Source organism: Staurois parvus, unplaced genomic scaffold (genome assembly GCF_062004578.1).
Source record: "Staurois parvus isolate SC_StPar_1 unplaced genomic scaffold, SC_StPar_1.0 ptg000209l, whole genome shotgun sequence".
In the NCBI taxonomy this organism is placed as follows: domain Eukaryota; kingdom Metazoa; phylum Chordata; class Amphibia; order Anura; family Ranidae; genus Staurois; species Staurois parvus.
Genome location: NW_028318005.1, coordinates 12,237,163 through 12,257,525, shown reverse-complemented (window position 1 = coordinate 12,257,525; position 20,363 = coordinate 12,237,163). Strand labels below are relative to the sequence as shown.

General features: G+C 48.7%; 1 pseudogene; it reads left to right on the top strand.

Annotated features, from left to right (window-relative positions):
• Positions 1 to 668: 668 nt before the first annotated feature.
• The window catches only part of LOC149461181 (mitochondrial mRNA pseudouridine synthase RPUSD3-like), a 38,726-nt pseudogene continuing 19,031 nt past the window's right edge, over positions 669 to 20,363 (top strand).

Here is a 20,363-nt window from a genome sequence, read left to right as displayed (position 1 = left end):
ACCGCGCAATTGACATTCAAAGTGTGACACCGCTGAAAGCTGAAAATTGGCCTGGGCAGGAAGGGGGTATAAGTGCCCTGTAGGCTAGCGGTTAATAACCAAAAGTAAAAAATATTGCTTTTTTCTCAAAATTCACGGTCTTTCTTTGTTTATAGCGCAAAAAAATAAAAAACACAGAGGAGATCAAATACCACCGAAAGAGAGCTCTATTTGTGGGAAAAAAAGGCTGTAAATTTAATTTGGGTGCAGCGTTGCATGACTGCACAATTGTCAGTTAAAGTAATGCAGCGCCGTATCGCAGTAAATGGCCTGGTCAGGAAAGGGGGCAAATCATCTGCAGGGCAAGTGGGTAAAGTTCATTAAATAAAGAATAAAGGTGGAGTCCACTAAAACAAAGTTGGAGTGGAGGTCACATGTTTCCTGTCCAGAGTGGAGCTCCAGTCTGCGGCTAGGCCCCTTTAAAAAATATACACAGGAAAGATGTGACAGGAAACACGTGACCTCCACTTCCTTGCCTTGTGTCTATGAGTTGTTTGTTACATTAAAGTTCAATAAATTCAAAAAAAGTTGAAGTGGAGGACACGTGTTCTGTCGAGTGGAGCTCCACGCTGTAGACTTTGCCAGTGTTTACATTAAAGTTCATTAAAAAAAAAAAGTGGAGGTCACGTGTTTCCTGTAGAAAACAGAGTTCCGTTCTGCAGCTACCCCCCTCAGCATGTGCAGGGCTGTGCTGACATCTGATGGGTAGAGGGAGGTGATGGCTCTGCCCTGGAAGAGGACCTGTCTGCTTGTGTGTGGGCTCATCTGTCACATTACTGGCCTCCACATCCCCTCTGCAGGGAGGAGGCACTCAGTGCCCTGGTGAGTCCTTTATGTAGATAATTATGGGGACATGAAGGTGACATGAGAGGACAGGGAGTGCACCGCCTGTAAATCCTGCATGGATAGCAGGTGAAGCATGTGTTCTTCCACCCTAAACTGAGAGTTCAGAGTTTGGTAGACATTAGTGAGATCTCTACGTTGAGTACCCGGGTCTGTACACCTGCTGTGCTCATTATGAGGGGTTCCCACCATCCCTGTGCTGAGTTCCTGGGTCTGTACACCCGCTGTGCCCATTATGAGGGGTTCACACCATCCACGTGCTGAGTTCCTGGGTCTGTACACCCGCTGTGCCCATTATGAAGGGTTCCCACCATCCCTGTGCTGAGGTCCTGGGTCTGGGCACCCGCTGTGCCCATTATGAGGGGTTCCCACCATCCCTGTGCTGAGTTCCCTGGTCTGTACACCCGCTGTGCCCATTATGAGGGGTTCCCACCATCCCTGTGCTGAGTTCCCGGGTCTGTACACCTGCTGTGCCCATTATAAGGGGTTCACACCACTCCTGTGCTGAGTTCCCAGGTCTGTACACCTGCTGTGCCCATTATGAGGGGTTCCCACCATCTCTGTGCTGAGTTCCCGGGTCTGTACACCTTCTGTGCCCATTATGAGGGGTTCTCACCATCCCTGTGCTGAGTTCTCGGGTCTGTATGCCTGCTCTGCCCATTATGAGGGGTTCCCACCATCCCTGTGCTGAGTTCCCGGATCTGTACACCCGCTGTGCCCATTATGAGGGGTTCCCACCATCCCTGTGCTGAGTTCTCGGGTCTGTATGACTGCTCTGCCCATTATGAGGGGTTCCCACCATCCCTGTGCTGAGTTCCCGGGTCTGTACACCCGCTGTGCCCATTATGAGGTGTTCCCACCATCCCTGTGCTGAGTTCCCGGGTCTGTACACCTGCTGTGCCCATTATGAGGGGTTCCCACCGTCTCTGTGCTGAGTCCCGGGTCTGTACACCCTCTGTGCCCATTATGAGGGGTTCCCACCATCCCTGTGCTGAGTTCCCGGGTCTGTACACCCGCTGTGCCCATTATGAGGGGTTCCCACCATCCCTGTGCTGAGTACCCGGGTCTGTACGCCTGCTCTGCCCATTATGAGGGGTTCCCACCGTCTCTGTGCTGAGTTCCCGGGTCTGTACACCCACTGTGCCCATTAATCACATTAACGTCAACTGACCCTATTGGGAACTGGAAGTGTATAAGAAATTATAAATGGATGATTGTTCTGGAATCCCTGTTATGCCCCGGGGGTCTCATCGGGCCCTCCGACTCCATCACTGCATAGGACGTCTATAGGTCAGGTAGGTTCTATTGACGCACTGATACCCTTTTTTTTTTATTGGTAGATACCGATACTTTGCACTGCGATTTGCATCCATACAATATAAATGGGCGCAAATCGCACTGCAAAGAACCGCATGTGACTTGATCAGGAATGTGGTGCGATTCCTTGTCCAAACTGCATGCGGTTTCCCACACAGCCAGGCTTGTCATAGTTACTTTGAGCCTGAGTTCACATAGGAGGGGTGGGGGAAACCTCCCTGCACCGATCCCCGCTATCAATCAACGAAAAGCTGCTTCACAGGTCTGGGGATTTGCAATCCTTGGGGGCTACTCTTCTCCCTTTGCAGGGATAACAGTACAGGCTAGACAGCTACTGATTGGTCAGCACTGTCCATGTGACAGTGCTGACCAATCTGAAGCCACCTAGCCCATACAGTCATCCCTGCAAGGAGAGGCGAGAAAGCTGCAGGGATTGCAAATCCCCAGACCTGTGAAGCAGCTTTTCGTTGCTTGACAACGGGGATCGGTGCAGGGAGGTTTCCCGCACTGCTCCTGACAGCAGGGATCGGCAATCTGGTACAGCGGGACTGGGGGGGGGGGGTGAGGAGGAGGTCCAGTGGATGGCTGGAACTGTTGGAGGCTGGGGAGAGAGCCATGGGAGAGGCAGGAGAAGCCAAAGCCGCAGCCACTGATGTCAACAGTCAGATCAGGAGCTGGTGGAACCCGCCATGCAGGGAGGTTTCCCCCACCCCTCCTATGTGAACTCAAGCTCAAAGTTACTATGACAAGCTTGGCTTCATGCAGGAGCAGTGGGGAAACCGCATGTGATTTGGACAGGAATCGCATTGCATTGCATTCCTGTTCAAATTGCATACGGTTCTTTGCATTGGGATTTGCACTCAGTAATTTTGTGCCACAAAGTATTGGTGTCCGGTATTGGGAGCATTTTCACCAGTACGAGTTCTCTGTATCGGCACTGACACCTGTATCGGCACTGGTGCATCCCTATTAGGTTCTAGGGTTACATTGGGAAATATGTATCACGGTGTTGTTTCCCTTGCGGTAGATACCAGGAGATTCTGCAAACACAGGATAAAACAAAGAAGGTTAAGAAGGAAGACCGAGACCGGCAAAGCATCCTGAGGAACCCGGGGGTCGTCACCGTCAGTAGACACAGCAAGGAGGAGCTGTGCCAGCATCTGGCTCAGAATGTTGTCTACAAGGAAGGTAAACCAAACCACAAAGGATGGCGCTCTACCGGACCTGGGAGCACTCACTGACATCCATGTGCAGGCTGCTGGATTCCTTCGAAGTCTTCAGTGAAGGGCTGCCCTGTCCTCTTCCTGCTGCTGAACTTCCAGCGCTGTGGGAGGATAACCGCTTTAAAGCGGAGCTCCACCCAAAAGGGGAAGTTCCGCTTTAAGGATTAAATTTAATTTTAATTTTTCCAGAGCAGCCTGTTTTTCTTTTGAGGTTTCCTGTGGGTTTTTCTTTATATCCCGAAGAATTCTTCTGGCAGTTATTGCTGCAATCTTTCTTGGTCTACCTGACCTTAGCTTGGTATCAAGAGATCCCCGAACTTTCCCCTTCTTACTAGGTGATTTATCAGTACTGATTGGCATAGGCAAGACTTTGGACATCTTTATATGTCCTTTTCCATCTTTATAAAGTTCCATTACCTTGTTACGCAGGACTTTTGACAGTTCTTTTCTGATCCCCATGGCTCAGTATTTAGCCTAGTCAGTTCTTCCACGTAAGAGCTAACAAACTCATTGACTATTTATACACTGACACTAACTGCAATTTAAAAAGCCACAGATGTTGGACATTACCTCTAATTGGCATTTTAGCCCGTGTGTGTGTCACCTTGTGTGTTTGTACCAAGGCCAACATTCCAGGGGAGGGAAACTTTTGATCCGGGCCGTTTGTGTGATTTCTGTTATCATTATGATTTAAAAAGGAGCCAAACAACTCTGTGATAATAAATAGCTTCATATGATCATCATCCTTCAGTAAAAGGGCATTTTTTGGCATGATCAGTCATATTTTCAATATCAATGCAAAAATTTCACAATTTCTGCCAGGGTATGCAAACTTTTGAGCACAGCTGTGTGTGTGTATATATATATATTTTTTTCTTCTTCTTCTTAAATGTCTGTCTTTTTTTGTTTATATAATCAAAAACCCCAGTGGTGATCAAATGCCACCAAAAGAAAGCCCAATTTGTGTGAACAAAAATTATATAAATTTTATCTGGGTACAGTGTTGCATGATGACACAATTGCCAGTTTAAATTAGCACAGTGCTGAATAGCAAAAAAAAAAAAATGGCCCGGTCATGAAAGGGGTAAAATCTTCCGGTGCTCAAATGATTAACTAAACTTCGACTTTAGGACCGGTTCCCATGGTTCTGCACGTTTCCATGCAAAAAAAAAAAAGGTATGGCAGGTGCGACTTTTAACCCCTTCACTCCGGCCGCACACAAATGTGAGCCCTGCACGCTCTCAGCACACGTCTGGTACTCACGGAAAGGTCCTGGTCTGCTCTTTCGATCGGAACCTTTCCTAATCATGTGACCGCCGTGACGACGCGTCACGCCAGTCACATGATCCCTAAAACACGCCCCGCCTCCCGTCTTCTAAAACTCTTAAAGGGCCGGGAGGTGCCGGCGGGAAGGGGTTAAGATCGCTTCGCACCAAATCACTGTGGTACCATGTGTTTTGGTGGCTGTGAATACACCCACGTTTCCAAGATGCACGGGGGCAAATCTGTAGCCAGCAGCACGTCCCTGTGCAGTGTGGGAAAACACGCACTTCCACGTATGTTCCCACACCGTGATTGGTGTGATCCAGCAGCCCTTAATGTTCTTCTATTTAGATCTAGAATAAAGATGTAGAATGATTAGGAGAGTATTAATAAAGAGTAATTGGGGAGGTAACCCCCCCCCCCCCTGCTATTTTTACAATTGGCATCTTGTGTGTTACTCTTTGAGGCACCTTTTTGAAAGTCCAGGTGTTGAGTTTTTCTCTTTTGAATATTTTAGATCTAGAATACCCTTTTTATTTTACTGACTACAGCATTATTCTGTTTTTTTAGGTCCGATCCTTGCCATTAACAAACCACAAGGACTGTCGATCACAGGTACACACCCATTGTATACAACATTAATGACAGCCTGTCCCCACTCCACATTGATGTAAACCAGAGATCGGATCATGAACCTTTAAAGCTGAACTCCGGGATTAGCAAATATGGTCTAAATACGTTCGCCCTGTGTATTCTTCCTGGAATCTTGCTGTGCTTTTGTGTATTTTTTTCACATCTGTGCAGTATTCCAGAGTGAAACTTTGGCTTCCTGTAATAAAGACCAGTCACTGCTGCTCTCTCTCCTTGTGCAGGGTGACTGGTCTCGACTCCGCCCCCTCCTGTTTTCTGCAAGCAGCCTGTAGTGGGTGGGGCTTGCTGGGTCCCTCCCACAGCTCTGCTCTCTACACGGGCTATCTACAACACACTGATGATGTCACCACTACATTTCCACAGTAATATCCCGGTTTTTAAAGGCGTTTGGTGCACACAAATGGATTTTTATTCAATGTGGCTATTGAGGAATATATTAAAATGTATTTTTTTTTTCTGCCAACTTTAAGGCTTCGTTCACGTCTGGGAGTTTTTGCAATTTCAAAGCGCCCTGCTAAAATGACAAATCGCACAACACGAATTTCAGATGCCATTCATTTTAAAGGCACCTAAAAACGCAGTGGGGTTCTGCGATGATTGTCATGCAATAAATCGTGCTGCAATTGCATCACGTAAAGCTCGTTGCCTGTCTTGGAAATTCGCTTTAACGAATTTCTCCTTACCGTGAGTACTCGCAGTTGGATGCGCAGAAATCCCCCATAAAGCTGTGCGAATCTCGCTTACCACGACTGCAGCTAAACTACACAATTCCTGCCCATCCAACTGGGTTAGCTTCTGTTGATATGTGAGTGATTGGAGCTCCGTTACCCAGGAATGATCACACGACACTCTAAGGCTGCTGTTGGAATTCACATAGAGGAAGTTTTCATTCTCCCCTTTGGTTTTATTACAAATACACACACGCCCCCCCACATGAATAAGGTCAAACCCCTCCCACCGAACAATGCAATGGGGAGTGCCTATACACAGGATGTACATTCCGATTGGAGCATAGCCTTTCTTATTATCTATCACTGGTCCTCCCCCATGAGCCTTCTGAGGTCAGCAGACTTCCTCCCCTTCCCCCCATGAGCCCTCTATGGAGAGCATATTTCCCAGCTCCTAGCAGTATGTCCATTCCCTGTACAAGCATCCCCTAGGAACATCAGTCTGTACCTGGATGGGCCCGATACGATCTTTATTAAAACACATCCATCCGGATACAGTTCAGGTCGGTAATGGGTTGTAAGATATACATAAGCCTACACGTGGAGTTCGTACCGCTTGGCGCCTTGCGTTACGAAGTCCATGTGGTACTATGCTGCTGATATGTGGATACAGGCTCGCGGTCTACTGCCAGCGGCATTCGCATCGAATGCCGTGGTGGTATACACGCCGGTCTATAAGCGCAGATCCGTCATCTCATCCATTACCGAGCTGAGTACTGTAATACATACATTGTACATGCGCATGGCCCAATTGCAGCCTTCAGAGCTTTGATTAAGCCACATGAGAGACATATGAATAACACTCATATATGACACATTTAAAGTTCAACCAACAATACAAAATTTCCATGACATTGCCCAAAAAGGAGCTTCTTTTGGGCGACAAGCTTCGCTGTGATTGTAGCGCGAATTTCTGCTCTACATTTATGGCAGAACCGCACCACGCTTTTGGGTGCCAGTAAAATGAATGGCATCTAAAAGATCGCATCACAAAGAAAGATCACGTCACAAAGTGAAGTGCAACGTTTCGGAGCCTAGCAGGACCCCTTCATCAGGCATTTGAAGGGGTGACGAAGGGGTCCTGAACGACTCCGAAACGTTGCACTTTTCTTTGCGATGTGATCTTTTTGGAATGAAAACCTTTTTGGACCATATCGAGATCCGTGCTGTGCTGGCGAATATGTACGTTTAACACAGCAAACACTTTACTCCTGCGCTAGGAAAGGACTCAGTAGACCCAATAGGAATGTTCTGGAATTTTCTGGAATATGCACTGCTTGCTGCCCTCAACAGACCGGGGTCCGAATACACTGGATACAAATGGAGAAACAGAAAAAGGGCGCACCGACCTAGTGCATTATCGTTTAAAATAATTTATTAAAGAAACAAAAATAGGTATCATACTCACAATGGACATAATAACACAGGCATGTCAAACTGAACAAGATGTATGATCCAAACAACACGATGGAACCCTGGATGACCAACTGGCTAATGTGTTTCGAGGACACAACCTCTTCCTCAGAGCCAACCTTTGTGAGTATGATACCTATTTTTGTTTCTTTAATAAATTATTTTAAACAATAATGCACTGAATATGTACGTTTTCCTATGGTGTTTCCAGTCCCAGCTGGCAGTCAGTACAGCGCCCTCTATTGATGAGCCGTACTGCCAGGAATGTGTGCGAAGGGAATATAGTTATTGTCAGTTAAGCAGAGAGCTGTGAAAATCATGAGCGGAATCACGCTGATTCTGCCTGCGACTCAAAACTCCCAGTGTGAACGGAGCCTAAAGTGTAAGTTCAACCTTTTAAGAGACAATGAAAAGGTGAACTTACACCGTACAGCCTCCCCACCTTCCCCCTGGTCCCCTCTGTACTTACCTCTTTGTGTGATGAGCCATCAGTGCCCAGGCAGCCAGTATAGCAGTCTGGTGATTTGAAATCTCTGCTCTTCTCTGTGCATCACTTCCAGGATGGATCAAATGGTTCTGATTGGTCAGCACCAGCACAAAGCATCCATCCTGGAAGCCCTGCAGAGAGAAGAGGGAGAATCTCTGGAACACTACACCGGCTGTGTGTGTACTGACAGCTCATCAGTACAACGGGGAACGGGAGGTAGGGTGTTTGGTCACCCTTTATTTTTTTTTTTCTGAGAAGTTGAACTAAACCTTCAAAGGATCTAAAGCCAATTGTTTGTTTTTTTTGTTTTATTTTTCTTTTTTTAGATGGAGTGCAGAATACTGGGGAAATTCACCCTCTCTATTTGTCCTGATGACCATCTACACTTGGACAGAAAGTAATGGGAAATTTTTACAGCTGTCACCGAAACAGGAATAGTGAAGACCTCTTCCAATGGAGACACCAGGTGATTTCCTCTTACTTCCTTTGTCTCCTTGGGACAGGAAGTGAAGAGAAATCTCCCCAAAGGGACGTGTGTGATGTCAGCTGTCATCCAGCATGTAGCAATGTATTAGACTGGAGTTAGAGCAGTGTCTGTATTGGCCAATCAGATCCTTCCCTGTATGGCGGTGGTGTCATCTAGTCTCATTTCCTGTTAACAATGTTTCCTTTATCTGCAGGAACTTCAGAGGAGATCTCTCTGGTGTCTCTACTACCGGATCTACAGCAGTTGTTGGAGGTCAAACCTGAACTGCATGTTGTGAAAGCAGCACCTAAGTACATATGCGATATTATTATTTTCTGTGTATGGTAGTCACATTCTTACAGCCTCCAGCCAGAACTCCGGCTTTCCATGCAGTCTTGCACAGTTGTATACAGGGCCGGGACAAGGGGTGGGCAGGAGGGGCAGCTGCCCTGGGCACTGTGGTCATGCATAGCTAGTAAGCATGCAGATTAGTGCTCAGTTTTTTTTTTTTTAACTTTTTTTTTGGGGGGGGGGGATTCTTGCTGACACATAATGGTTATACATCTTGGAGGGGGGGTGCAGTTTGGCATGTTTCACCTAGGCCACGGGTGTCAAACTGGTGGCCCTCCAGCTGTTGCCAAACTACAAGTCCCAGGAGGCATTGCAATATTGACAATTACAAGAATAACTCCCAAAGGCAGAGGCATGATGGGACTTGTAGTTTCTCAACAGCTGGAGGGCCGCCAGTTTGACACCCCTGCCCTAGGCTCCAGATTACCTCCTCGTCTGGACTGAAATCACTTCTTCTGATTTCACTGCACACTGTGAGCTTCTCACAACGTGCATTAGAAGCTGCAGCAATTCAAATAGAGCCTGCCTCATTTTCTGAGTGGAGGACATCCAGCATCATCTAGCACTTTTCTCCCCAGCCTGACTGTCCCTGGCCCACCCCTTCAATCTCTGGAATTCAGTTTTTATAATCATGGAGCCTCAGCATTACATGTAGGCATTACCTAGGGTGATCTGCATGCAAACACAGCCCACCTAGCAACACCCATCAAGGTATTTTGATATTTGCATAACTCCTCCCAAGAGCCTCCTTCAAAGTTTCTCATCAGTAATGTCACAAACGAACATCGACTTGACTCCACTAACCATTAGAAAATGAAACAAATGTGCCAAAGAAATAACCTTTTCAAAAGGCATTCTAGTGATGTATGGCCATCTTTATGTCCCACCCCACCAGACATGTAACCCATATGAGTGCACTTCTGTAGGATGGCTGTCATCTGTTCTCCTCAGGGTGGATAAAAATCAATGATTTTTTTTTAAAAATCAAAAAAAATCGGATTTTTTTTTTAATTTAAATCGGATTTTTTTGATTTGAATCGGATTTTTTTGAATAAAATGCTTTTTGAGGAAAATATATTACCATCCAAAGGTTATTCCATCATGAAATAAAGATTAGTTTTTAATCTATGTAGAATAAGGCTGTATATGTTTAATTTTTTTGGTAAATAAATTCCATGAATCCATTCACAATGTCATGCTCTTCCAGAGGTTTTTGTAAGATTATTGGGCAGTTTCTCTGCCTACAAGATATTATCACAGATGCTTGGTTTACTTTTGCAGTTCTCAAAACTGAATTTGACTCAGCGGAGATCACATGCCTCTTCTTCACAGCAAAAATGTTATAACATGAACAGAGTTAAGAAAAAGACCTCAATCCTAACTTCTACAAACCTATGAATACAGAATCAACCCCTTCAGTGCTAAGTTTCAAGAAGTTCAGTGAATAGAATAGAAACAATATTTTTCTGATTGTTTGGAGTGGAATAGATCTGCACAAGAAGAAAGTGAAACTAAGTGTGAGGAGGAAGGGCTGACAGTCTAAGTTTCTTAAAATATATATATTTTGTTTAGCCAAATTAGTTGACAAACATGGATGTTTGTTTAACTAGCTGCCGACCGCAGATAGTCGAATGACGGCTGCACTGCGGCCGGCCAGTTCTGGGTGGACGTCATATAACGGCCTCCCAGAACGCGCTCTCCTGCGCGCCCCAGGGGGCGCGCACCCGGCGATCTCCGTGATCGCTGTGTCCTACGGACACAGCTGATCACGTGATGTGGTAAAAGGCCAATCACAGCGGCCTTTTACCACGTGATCAGCGGTGTCCAATGACACGCTGATCAGAGGGAAATGCAAGTGTCGGTTCTCGGCTGCACTTTCCTCACGCTGTCAGATCGTGAGGAAAGTACTGCCGAGAACCGGCAGTTGTCAGAGCGGGGATCGGCACCGATCATCAGGGCACTGATGATCGGTGCCCAGCAGTGCCACCCGCAAGTTTCGCCCACCTGTGCCCAGCAGTGCGCCCACTAGCTCCGCCCACCTGTGCCCAGCAGATCACCCACCTGTGCCCAGCAGTGCACCCACCTGTGCCCAGCAGTGCACCCACCTGTGCCACTCTGCAGTGCCACCTACCTGTGCCCACCAGTGCCACCCACCTGTGCCCACCAGTGCCACCCACCTGTGCCCACCCAGCAGTGCAGCCCAGCAGTGCTGCCAGTCAGTGCCACCAGTCAGTGCCCAGGGGTTGTGCCAGTCAGTACCGCCAGTCAGTGCCCAGCAGTGATGCCAGTCAGTGCCGCCAGTCAGTACCCATCATCAGTGTCACATATCAGTGCTGCATATTAGTGCCGCCTATCCGTGACACCTCATTAGTGCTGTCTATCAGTGCCGCCTATCCGTGACACCTCATTAGTACTGCCTATCAGTGCCCTTTAGTGCTGCCTATCAGTGCCGCCTATCAGTGCTGCCTCATCAACGTACATCAGTGAAGGAGAAAAAATACCTGTTTGAAAAATTTTATAATAGAAACAAAGAAACTTTTTTGTTTTCAAATTTTTTGCACTTTTTTTATTTATAGCGCAAAAAGTAAAGTGCCCAGCGGCGATTAAATACCACCAAAGGAAAGCTCTATTTGTGAGAAAAAAATGATCAAAATTTCATATGGGTAATATGTTGCATGACCGCGCAATTGTCAATCAAAGTGCGGCAGCGCTGAAAGCTGAAAATTGGCCTGGTAAATAAGGGGGTATAAGTGCCCGGTAGGCAAGTGGTTAAGCAAATAACATATGCTGGAATGTTATTGTTTCAGTTGAATAAATCTATTTAAATTGTTATTATTAAGGTAATGATTATTTTTCTCCTTCCTAAGTACAACAGAAAAGTTGTCCAAATATGAAAGATTAACCTATTAAACTGGGGATAAAAAAACTAATATGAAAAGTTGTTATTCTAAAAATCTTCATCTACTTGCATATTAAAGTTATACCAGCAAGAATTAGTCTTTATGTAGAAAACTAGGATTTAAATCAAGCCTTACTGACTAGTGATTTAAATCGTGATTTAAATCAGTTTGATTTAAATCAAATCCACCCTGGTTCTCCTTGTCTGTCCTGTAGGGAGAGCTCCGGGCTCGTCCTCCTCTCCACCTGCCATGTGACAACCAAGCACTTTGAAGATTTTTATTCTCGGTGTCGGAAAGCAAAGAAACCATTTACAGCGTTCTGGTGAGTTTGTGTCTTCAAGTCCTGTAAGTTATACCCAAGATGTGTGAGCATTATGTACGATGCCAAAAGAATCCAAGTGAGCCCGTATAGGGCAAAGCAACAACTGAACTCGGGCATAAGTAAATATTGCCTAAATACATTCGTCATGTTTATTTTTCCTTGTATTTTGGCGCGCTTTGTGCATTTCTTCAAGATCTCTGCAGTATTCCAGTGTGAAACGTTGGCTTCCTGTAATAAAGACCTGTCACTGCTGCTCTCTCCTTGTGCAGGGTGGCTGGTCTTGTCTCCGCCTCCTCCTGTAGTTTATTGCAGGCAGCCTGTAATGGGTGGAGCCTGCTGGACCCTTCCCACAGCTCTGCTCTATGCATAGGAATTGCACAGCACAGTGATGATGTCACTGCTACTTTTACAAAGTAATATCTGACATTTAGTACACATAGTGGTTTTATATAGTCCATTGCTACTGAGGAATATATTTGAATGAAGGTTTTTGTGCCAGTCTACTCAGCGTCTTGTACTGCCGTTCTGCGAAGAAGCATAAATAACACCTACCTCTTAGATTGTAAGCTCCCAGGCAGGGGTAGAGTGACAACTCATGGGGCCCCTGGGCAATAGGGGATCATAGGGCCTTGGGCAAACTGAAAAAAGCCTATGAAAAAGGTACCAGGGGCATCTCATGGGGCCCCCTACTGACCCCGGGCCCTCGGGCAGTGCCCGAGGTTCCAAATGGTCAGTCCGCCCCTGCTCCCAGGACCCTCTTGTATTGAACTGTATTGTTGCTGTATTGTCTCCCTTTATATTGTAAAGCGCCGAGCAAACTGTTGGCACCATAAATCCTGTATTATAATAATAATACTTCCAGATACAGGGAGCATGTGACCTGCAGCAATGGTGATTGGTCGCACAGCCACCAATGATGTGACATGGAGGCAGACAGTGAGTCTAGAGCTTATACAGGGCTTAGACTCTAACACAGGGCTTCATTTCTTTGTTTCTGGCAGCCAAATAGAACAGTTGAGGGGGCAGCTAGATGAAGCTGTTGCTTTGCTTTGCATGGGATCTCTTTAAGGTTTTAGATTTTTTTTTTGGTTCCTCAGTTAGCAGAAGCATTGTCAGCATGCTGTGTACTCTTGTTAGCCCAGATTCTGTTGAAGACAGCAATACACATGCTGAAAGTTGACCAGTTCCTGCTGAACTGGCCAACTTTTGGTACATGTGTACTGGGCTTTAGTTGGCCATTAGGCTGCTTATCTGATAGAACTGTTAGACAACCCAATGACCATCTGAAGGAGTGAACACAGCAGGCTGACAACGCTGCTGTTAATGGCAAGGATGAGCCTTAAGGTGGGAATACACGATTAGAAAATCGACCGATCGGTCATCCGACGACCAAGAGGCGTTTGTTCGTTGGTCGAAATCGTGGCCCACATTAATTATCTAAAAAAAATCGTTCATCGGGCAATGCGTACTGTTGACGTCTTCTGTACAAGTGCAAGTGATGCGGTGTGCGTGTGACCTTGTAGCCACGCCCTTCAGGCCAGAACGAGCGATATACACAACAATTACCAGCAATGAGTATAATATCGTTTATTACATGACCTACATACATAAATAGTGATACATAATATATAATCTGCAGAATTCTGGTTTCATTATCTCATTAGCACAATCTACTTTTAACATTTGGATTTTTCCTTGGTGTTTACGAAGATTCCTTGGACATAAACATCCGGGTCATCTTCTGTTTCCGCTCATGCGTGATAGCGCTTGATTGATTTGTTTCGTACGACCGTCATACCACCGCATAGAAAATCGGCCATTCGTATGCAAAACGACAACATTTTTTGTTCACAATATCGTTATCGTTTAACACATCCTGCTCGTACTTATATAGCGCCATCAATTTATGCAGCACTTTACATATACAGTCAGGTCCATAAATATTGGGACATCGACACAATTGTAACATTTTTGGCTCTATACACCACCACAATGGATTTGAAATGAAACAAACAAGATGTGCTTTAACTGCAGACTGTCAGCTTTAATTTGAGGGTATTTACATCCAAATCTGGTGAACGGTGTAGGAATTACAACAGTTTACATATGTGCCTCCCACTTGTTAAGGGACCAAAAGTAATGGGACAATTGGCTTCTCAGCTGTTCCACGGCCAGGTGTGTGTTATTCCCTCATTATCCCAATTACAATGAGCAGATAAAAGGTCCAGAGTTCATTTCAAGTGTGCTATTTGCATTTGGAATCTGTTGCTGTCAACTCTCAAGATGAGATCCAAAGAGCTGTCACTATCAGTGAAACAAGCCATCATTAGGCTGAAAAAACAAAAAAAACCCATCAGAGAGATAGCAAAAACATTAGGCATGGCCAAAACAACTGTTTGGAACAACACAAAAAGACCAGGAAGACCATGGAAAACAACTGTGGTGGATGACCGAATTCTTTCCCTGGTGAAGAAAAGACCCTTCACAACAGTTGGCCAAATCAAGAACACTCTCCAGGAGGTAGGTGTATGTGTGTCAAAGTCAACAATCAAGAGAAAACTTCACCAGATTGAATACAGAGGGTTCACCACAAGATGTAAACCATTGGTGAGCCTCAAAAACAGGAAGGCCAGATTAGAGTTTGCCAAACGACATCTAAAAAAGCCTTCACAGTTCTGGAACAACATCCTATGGACAGATGAGACCGAGATCAACTTGTACCAGAGTGATGGGAAGAGAAGAGTATGGAGAAGGAAAGGAACTGCTCATGATCCTAAGCATACCACCTCATCAGTGAAGCATGGTGGTGGTAGTGTCATGGCGTGGGCATGTATGGCTGCCAATGGAACTGGTTCTCTTGTATTTATTGATGATGTGACTGCTGACAAAAGCAGCAGGATGAATTCTGAAGTGTTTCGGGCAATATTATCTGCTCATATTCAGCCAAATGCTTCACAACTCATTGGACGCCGCTTCACAGTGCAGATGGACAATGACCCAAAGCATACTGTAAAAGCAACCAAAGAGTTTTTTAAGGGAAAGAAGTGGAATGTTATGCAATGGCCAAGTCAATCACCTGACCTGAATCCGATTGAGCATGCATTTCACTTGCTGAAGACAAAACTGAAGGGAAAATGCCCCAAGAACAAGCAGGAACTGAAGACGGTTGCAGTAGAGGCCTGGCAGAGCATCACCAGGGATGAAACCCAGCGTCTGGTGATGTCTATGCGTTCCAGACTTCAGGCTGTAATTGATTGCAAAGGATTTGCAACCAAGTATTAAAAAGTGAAAGTTTGATTTATGATTTTTATTCTGTCCCATTACTTTTGGTCCCATAATAAGTGGGAGGCACATATGCAAACTGTTGTAATTCCTACACCGTTCACCTGATTTGGATGTAAATACCCTCAAATTAAAGCTGGCAGTCTGCAAATAAAGCACATCTTGTTAGTTTAATTTCAAATCCATTGTGCTGGTGTATAGTGCCCCATCATTGGTATCAGTGGGAGGAGGAATAGTGCCCCATCATTGGTATCAGTGGGAGGAGGAATAGTGCCCCATCATTGGTATCAGTGGGAGGAGGAATAATGCCCCATCATTGGTATCAGTGGGAGGAATAGTGCCCCATCCTTGGTGTCAGTGGGGGGAGGAATAGTGCCCCATCCTTGGTGTCAGTGGGGGGAGGAATAGTGCCCCATCCTTGGTGTCAGTGGGGGGAGGAATAGTGCCCCAATAGGGAACATGCATACTCCATGTAGTTAGTGTCGTGGCTGGGATTTGAATAAAGACTTCTTATGAATAATGGCCCCTTATTTTTCAGTGTGATCACTTTGGGAGTGCCAGACCCAGCGGAAGGGGATGTAAAAGTATCTCTAAAGGAGGAAAGTATTAAAGATCTAAGGCTGGTAAGTTGATTTGATGTCTCATTGGATTTGAGCAGCTTGTGGCCCTTTGGGGATTGAAGCTGAACTCCAGCCTTCCCTTCAGTCTTGTTGTACAGCTCCTCTCCTGTACTGTAATTGCTTACTCTGATTTCACTGCACACTGTGAGCTTCTCCTAGTGGCGTCCCGAGGCAGGTGCGGGGGGTGCGGTCCGCACCGGGTGACACCGACTGCAAGGGGTGACACCGGACCCACTCCACAAAAAGGTAAGTTGTAAAACAAGCCGACAATTGTCTGCTTTCTTTACAACTTTTTCTTGGAGCGGATCCGGTGTCACCCCGTATAGGTTGCATGCGGACGATCCTGCGGTGTGACACCGGTGTATTGGCAAGATGTGTCTCCCATGTAGATATGTCCCCCTAAAGCAACTGTGCATGTCCTGGTTTCAGGCACGATCAATCGATGATAGGGCTACTGCTATCATCTATTGATCGTGCCTGAAACCGGGACATGCGCAGTTGTACCGGACCCGCTCCAAGAAAAGGTAAGTTGTAAAGAAAGCTGACGATCCCCGCAGGATGGATCATATCTGCGGATTGAGCATAATAGATTGTAGTCCGATCCATTATGCTCAATCTGCAGATCCGATCTATTCTGTGGAGATCGTCGGAGGGGGTCTCACCAAGTGTTACCGCACCGGGTGACACCAACCCTAGGGACGCCCCTGGCTTCTCCCATTGTTCATTAGAAGCAGATCACATGGGGCCTGTCTCGTTTTCTGGCTGGAGGACATTCAGCACCCTCTAGGCCAGCGGTTCTCAACCTGGGGGTCGCGACCCCTTTGGGGGACGAACGACGCTTCCACAGGTGTCGCCTAAGACCATCAGAAAACACATATTTCCGATGGTCTTAGGAACCGAGACACCGCTCCTCTAGCCGTCTCCAGGTGTGGGCGGGATGACATGCCGCCCCTGTCATCTGGACACACCCCGGGATCAATCCTCGTCTGTGATTGGCCGCTGGAACTATAGCTCAGGAGAGGCACACAGGCGGCCAATCACCGGCGAGGAGGTGGAGCTTGGAGAGGAGGAGCCAAGCGGCACCGCGAAGATCGAGCGAGTGAAGAGGAGGAGAGCGGCCGGAGAAGGAAGACAGCTGACAGGTAAGTGTCGATACCATGGGAGAGGGAGGGAGCGAGCGAGCCCAGGCTGGAGCAGGGATCAGCAAGGTAAGTATCATTGGTGTCAGTGGGAATAGTGCCCCATCATTGGTGTTACTAATACCAATGATGGGGCACTATTCCTCCCACTGACACCAACGATGGGACACTATTCCTCCCACTGACACCAATGATGGGGCACTATTCCTCCCCCACTGACACCAAGGATGGGGCACAATTCCTCCCCCCACTGACACCAAGGATGGGGCACAATTCCTCCCCCCACTGACACCAAGGATGGGGCACAATTCCTCCCCCCACTGACACCAAGGATGGGGCACTATTCCTCCCCCCACTGACACCAAGGATGGGGCACTATTCCTCCCCCCACTGACACCAAGGATGGGGCACTATTCCTCCCCCCACTGACACCAAGGATGGGGCACTATTCCTCCCCCCACTGACACCAAGGATGGGGCACTATTCCTCCCCCCACTGACACCAAGGATGGGGCACTATTCCTCCCCCCACTGACACCAAGGATGGGGCACTATTCCTCCCCCCACTGACACCAAGGATGGGGCACTATTCCTCCCCCCACTGACACCAAGGATGGGGCACTATTCCTCCCCCCACTGACACCAAGGATGGGGCACTATTCCTCCCCCCACTGACACCAAGGATGGGGCACTATTCCTCCCCCCACTGACACCAAGGATGGGGCACTATTCCTCCCCCCACTGACACCAAGGATGGGGCACTATTCCTCCCCCCACTGACACCAAGGATGGGGCACTATTCCTCCCCCCACTGACACCAAGGATGGGGCACAATTCCTTCCCCCCACTGACACCAAGGATGGGGCACTATTCCTCCCCCCACTGACACCAAGGATGGGGCACTATTCCTCCCCCCACTGACACCAAGGATGGGGCACTATTCCTCCCCCCACTGACACCAAGGATGGGGCACTATTCCTCCCCCCACTGACACCAAGGATGGGGCACTATTCCTCCCCTCTTGGACACCAAGGATGGGGCACTATTCCTCTCCTCTTGGACACCAAGGATGGGGCACTATTCCTCCCCTCTTGGACACCAAGGATGGGGCACTATTCCTCCCCCCACTGACACCAAGGTTGGGGCACTATTCCTCCCCCCACTGACACCAAGGATGGGGCACTATTCCTCCCCCCACTGACACCAAGGATGGGGCACTATTCCTCCCCCCACTGACACCAAGGATGGGGCACTATTCCTCCCCCCACTGACACCAAGGATGGGGCACTATTCCTCCCCCCACTGACACCAAGGATGGGGCACTATTCCTCCCCTCTTGGACACCAAGGATGGGGCACTATTCCTCTCCTCTTGGACACCAAGGATGGGGCACTATTCCTCCCCTCTTGGACACCAAGGATGGGGCACTATTCCTCCCCTCTTGGACACCAAGGATGGGGCACTATTCCTCCCCCCACTGACCCCAAGGATGGGGCACTATTCCTCCCCCCACTGACACCACGGATGGGGCACTATTCCTCCCCCCACTGACACCAAGGATGGGGCGCTATTCCTCCCCCCACTGACACCAAGGATGGGGCGCTATTCCTCCCCCCACTGACATCAAGGATGGGGCGCTATTCCTCCCCCCACTGACACCAAGGATGGGGCGCTATTCCTCCCCCACTGACACCAAGGATGGGGCGCTATTCCTCCCCCCACTGACACCAAGGATGGGGCGCTATTCCTCCCCCCACTGACACCAAGGATGGGGCGCTATTCCTCCCCTCCACTGACACCAAGGATGGGGCGCTATTCCTCCCCCCACTGACACCAAGGATGGGGCGCTATTCCTCCCCCCACTGACACCAAGGATGGGGCGCTATTCCTCCCCCCACTGACACCAAGGATGGGGCGCTATTCCTCCCCCCACTGACACCAAGGATGGGGCGCTATTCCTCCCCCCACTGACACCAAGGATGGGGCGCTATTCCTCCCCCCACTGACACCAAGGATGGGGCGCTATTCCTCCCCCCACTGACACCAAGGATGGGGCGCTATTCCTCCCCCCACTGACACCAAGGATGGGGCGCTATTCCTCCCCCCACTGACACCAATGACGGGGCGCTATTCCTCCCCCCACTGACACCAATGACGGGGCGCTATTCCTCCCCCCACTGACACCAATGACGGGGCGCTATTCCTCCCACTGACACCAATGACGGGGCGCTATTCCTCCCACGGACACCAATGACGGGGCGCTATTCCTCCCACGGACACCAATGACGGGGCGCTATTCCTCCCACGGACACCAATGACGGGGCGCTATTCCTCCCACGGACACCAATGACGGGGCGCTATTCCTCCCACGGACACCAATGACGGGGCGCTATTCCTCCCACGGACACCAATGACGGGGCGCTATTCCTCCCACGGACACCAATGACGGGGCGCTATTCCTCCCACGGACACCAATGACGGGGCGCTATTCCTCCCACGGACACCAATGACGGGGCGCTATTCCTCCCACGGACACCAATGACGGGGCGCTATTCCTCCCCCCACTGACACCAAGGACGGGGCGCTATTCCTCCCCCCACTGACACCAAGGACGGGGCACTATTCCTCCCCTCTTGGACACCAAGGACGGGGCACTATTCCTCTCCTCTTGGACACCAAGGACGGGGCACTATTCCTCCCCTCTTGGACACCAAGGACGGGGCGCTATTCCTCCCCTCTTGGACACCAAGGACGGGGCGCTATTCCTCCCCTCTTGGACACCAAGGATGGGGCGCTATTCCTCCCCTCTTGGACACCAAGGATGGGGCGCTATTCCTCCCCCCACTGACACCAAGGATGGGGCGCTATTCCTCCCCCCACTGACACCAAGGATGGGGCGCTATTCCTCCCCCCACTGACACCAAGGATGGGGCGCTATTCCTCCCCCCACTGACACCAAGGATGGGGCGCTATTCCTCCCCCCACTGACACCAAGGATGGGGCGCTATTCCTCCCCCCACTGACACCAAGGATGGGGCGCTGTTCCTCCCCCCACTGACACCAAGGACGGGGCGCTGTTCCTCCCCCCACTGACACCAAGGACGGGGCGCTGTTCCTCCCCCCACTGACACCAAGGACGGGGCGCTGTTCCTCCCCCCACTGACACCAAGGACGGGGCGCTGTTCCTCCCCCCACTGACACCAAGGACGGGGCGCTGTTCCTCCCCCCACTGACACCAAGGACGGGGCGCTGTTCCTCCCCCCACTGACACCAAGGACGGGGCGCTGTTCCTCCCCCCACTGACACCAAGGACGGGGCGC